Here is a 4,463-nt window from a genome sequence, read left to right as displayed (position 1 = left end):
CTAGGTGGTGGAAGGATGGAGAAAAAAGTAGGAAACTAAATGTATCATCTTTAACAACCAGTAATCGATCCTCCCGTTTTTGTTTATATTCTTTAAACTTTTGTTAGAATTTTTTTCTAGGTCCCTCCAGTGAGATGTTTTATGGTGAAATGGCGGTGATTTCGTGGTGAAATAGCGCCAAAGATGAAGGGATAGAAGATGATCCTATGAAGGAAGACTAAAGGACTGGAGGTGGGTAATCTAGAGGGTACAGACGAGTGATGTTTATTTGCTTCTCCCAAGATCAAGGATAATAAACATTTATCTGAGAGAGTGCTGACAATGTCTTTCTATTCACAGAGAAAGAATCAAGTGGACATCGGTTTACTTGAAAGAATGAGAGGTTTTCTTTTTGTAAGGATGAATCTTTGGATTGCTATGTTAATAAAAAGTGGGACACCAAGGAAGAAAATGAATTTTCAAACCAGGTAAACTGTAGAGAAACCACCATGTCCTGGGTGGAGAAACCGAAGAAAAGAACTGGGTCAGAACACATTTTTAGATCTCTTCCAACTGAGTGATTTTATTCATTGGGCATAATGAGCATCTCTCTGTTTTTCTTCCCCACAAAATTTTAAAATGTAAAATTCCCATGAGTCTATTCTAAGAGGTTGCCCAATTCTAATTCCATATAAATCAAGACATTAGATGATGATTCCATTAAATGCTGCAGAATCTGAATTTACTGCATACCATGATCATTTACATAGTCTAAATGAAATGATGGCTGTAATTCTTGTCATGATTCTTGAGAGAAATAGCTAGACCACAAGTAGAGAACGCAAAGTGGAATATCTTCTAATGGCAATGGCCTTAGAGGAGCAGCCCTGTTTCCATGGAAGGCCTGTGATATCTCAAAGTGACTGAACCTAGGACCTTCCTCTAGAGGCCATTCAGAGACTGTATCTCAGAGCCACTGGAGAGATACTCAAGAAATCTGAATACTTGAAGACAGGAGCTGAGTAAGTTTCCAGATTTCCTATTTGTTATTTGTAGTAATTTTTCTTTTTTGTTCTTTAAGGGATGTAAAGTAGGTACATTTTGTCTTTGAACCCGTTTATCCTTCTTTTCTCAGCGTTAGCTCTCATTCCTGGGGTCTGGCCCTCTCCTCCTGAGCTGATCTGTGTTTTTCCCTGACTTCTGCAGCAACCTATCTAAGCTCATCCTTCTTTGGTGTTGAATGAGGCATAAATGAATCTGTTATTTCTTCACTGTGAAAACTTACTTCTTGCATACACAATATCTCAGCTGAGGAAAGCCATCTGGTAACTTCCTTGTTTGTCTCTAATACCTTAATGCAGCACCTTTCCCTTAGCAATGTAAGTAAAACTAGGGGATGCAGTATGTTAGTCAAAAAGAACGCGACTCTAATGCTAGGTGCTAGTAGGAAGGAATTCTGAGCATTGGGGCTTTTGAGACTGTATATCTGAACAAGCTCCCAGTCTGCCATTTCTTACTGTTTAACATATTTTCCCATCTAATTGACCATCTCGAATTCTTGCTGCATTCAAAAACCCAATTTCCCATTGCCTTCCTTGTTGTCATTTCTATCAATTTCTGATTTTTAAAATGTAAGTTTCTTTTTCTCCAAAATTGTCCTTTTTGCCCTTGTGCTAGACTCTCTATTTATGTAAACTTTACAAAGATCACATAGTTTTTTTTCCTGAATGACCCAATAAATCCTTTGCTGATTTTGCTAACCCTATTCCTTAAATTTTTATTAATAGGCAGGTTTAGCAGTATTTCTTTTATCTTCTCACTTGTTATTTTTTTTTGCTGTTCACATTACAATTTGGAGGAAGCACCACTTATATTTTTGTCTCATAGTATATTCTCATTGCATTCCTATTTCATACTCCTCCTTCCAAAGAAGACTCAGAAAAGTTTTGGCTAACACACTGTTTTACTTAGTGATCATAAGGAATGTTTTTTGCCTTATTTTTCTGCTCACTCCGTAGAAAAAAATTTTATTAGTAAGTTCATAGTTCGTGATATCGAGGTTTGGTTTTAAGTCAAATCATTTAATGGTTTAAGTGACTGTTACTTAAAATTGTCCTGATAACTGATACAAAAATACTTGTTGAATGAATGAATGTGTAAGTTACAAAATACAGCCAACATAATTTCTGAGCTGCTCTTCAGTCAGTACAAACAACTGTGATACACAAAACTTGCTCCAAGTGTCTTATAATATATTTGGGGAGGTAAAATCCATGTATGTTTATTAGAAAGTCACTGAAAAATTAGTGTGATAGATATCAAAGATGTAAAAATTCATATAAAAAGTCAGGATACTGAGAAGAGATTCTGTGAATGTGGACATTGAACTAGAAGGAAGCAGAGTGTTTGAGACTCCCCAGTATTTGATGAATTACAGTGTTTCTTCAAGGGTTCTTATCCTTTCTAGAGAAAAGACTCTGTATGTAACAGACCAAAATTGAATTTTATGACATGAATATCAACTTCACAGAAGCAGAAAATCTTGCCTATGCTGTAACCTCAATGTGTGGAATGGTGCTTGGCATTGTGGGTCCTCAAAAATATTTACTAAATTCATGACTGAAAATCATCTCAAAGTCATTCAGAGAACCACTCAGGACTAAAGTATATACCCAGTTTTTCCAGAACACGTTGGTTGGCTGATTATCTTGGGATAATCCCAGGATAGGTTCCTTATTATTGGTGGATATTAGTTGGCCAGACTTGGTCCTAGATGTGTTTGGAGTCAGAAGTGTCTTATGTGTAGTTTCAGAGGAAAGGTCTGGATGCACCATCTGTCCTTCATCCTTTAATATCTCTTCCATGTTCTTGACAGGCTCTCTGAAATTTCCTCCATCTGATTCACTGGTTAGTGATAAGGTCTTCCTTTTCCCACTAAAATTATTTGTTCACTTGTGAGAAGTGTACAGAATAATAGTCTTGAAGGCGTCCATGTCTTAATCCCCGAGACTGTGAATATATGTTACTTTACGTGGCACAAGGGACTTTGTCGATGTGATTAAGAATTTTGAGATGGGCAAATTATACTGGATTATCTGAGTCAGCCCCATGTAATCACACGGCATATACCTTACAAGGTGAAGGCAGGATGGACAGAGTCAGAGAGGAGAGGTGATGACAGTTGCTGAGTTTGGAGTGCTGTACCATGAAGAGGGAGGGAGGGGTCATGAAGCAAAGAATGCAGGCATCCTTGGAAGAAGGAGGGCCATGAATTCTCTCCTAGGTCTTCTGGAAGGAATGCAGCTCTGCCGACACCTTGATTCTAGCTCGGAAGACCCATTTTGGCCTTCTCATCTGCAGAACTGTGAGATGTCACATTGGTGTGTTTTAAAACTACCAGGTTTCCAGTAATTTGTTATTGCATAAATAGATAATGAATACATATAGAACAAATAAAAAGTTCTATTTAAGGCAAATAACTTTCAATGGAGCCAGGTGTTCTTGATCCTCTGTGGACCCTCCCACCAGTTAACTTTGTGAGAGTGAGCAGGTCCTCAGGTATATCTCTTTGTATGTAAATTGTTTCACTGGTGTAACATGAAGTTGTACTCAGTCAAAAACCACCACTGAGTTGGACCTCTGATAATTTATTTCTGGCAGATTTTCATCTTTAAAGAACTGTAATTGTGGATCCTGAGAAACTTAACAGAAACCCATGGGGGAGGGGAAGGGAAAAAAAAGAGGTTAGAGTGGGAGAGAGGCAAAGTATAAGAGACTCTTAAAAACTGAGAACAAACTGAGGGAGGGAGGGGAGGGTGGGTGATGGGTATTGAGTAGGGCACCTTTTGGGATGAGCACTGGGTGTTGTATGGAAACCAATTTGACAATAAATTTCATATATTGAAAAAAAAAAAGAACTGTAATTGTCTCTTACGTTTCCATGCTCCGATCTTGCTATTGTCCCTTAGTTCTTTTCCTGCCCTTTATCTCTATAACTCAGTTATGACCCTCTCTCATTGAAGACCCATATTTTGGCTGGCTGTTTTCACCCAGTTCTTTTCCTGTTATTCTTTTATCCATTCCAGATGTATTTTGAAAAGAAAAGAGACTGCTTTTATGTGGCAGAGTTCTTATCTTTGGGTATTCAACGAGGATGTATCTCTATTTCTTTTTTTTAAATTTTTTGTTTTTTACTTTATTTAGTGTTTTTTATTTATGAGAAAGAGACAGAGACAGACAAACAGACAGACAGAGACAGAGCATGAGTGTGGGAGGGGCAGAGTGAGAGAGGGACACAGAATCTGAAGCAGGCTCTAGGTTCTGAGCTGTTAGCACACAGCCCGATGCAGGCTTGAACCCACAAGCTGTGAGACCATGACCTGAGTTGAAGCTGGACACCCAACTGACTGAGCCACCCAGGTGCCCCATCTCTATTTCTTTCTTTCTTTCTTTCTTTCTTTCTTTCTTTCTTTCTTTCTTTCTTT

The sequence above is a fragment of the Panthera uncia genome, assembly GCF_023721935.1.
Source record: "Panthera uncia isolate 11264 chromosome B3 unlocalized genomic scaffold, Puncia_PCG_1.0 HiC_scaffold_1, whole genome shotgun sequence".
NCBI classification, from domain to species: domain Eukaryota; kingdom Metazoa; phylum Chordata; class Mammalia; order Carnivora; family Felidae; genus Panthera; species Panthera uncia.
This window is presented reverse-complemented; position numbering follows the sequence as displayed.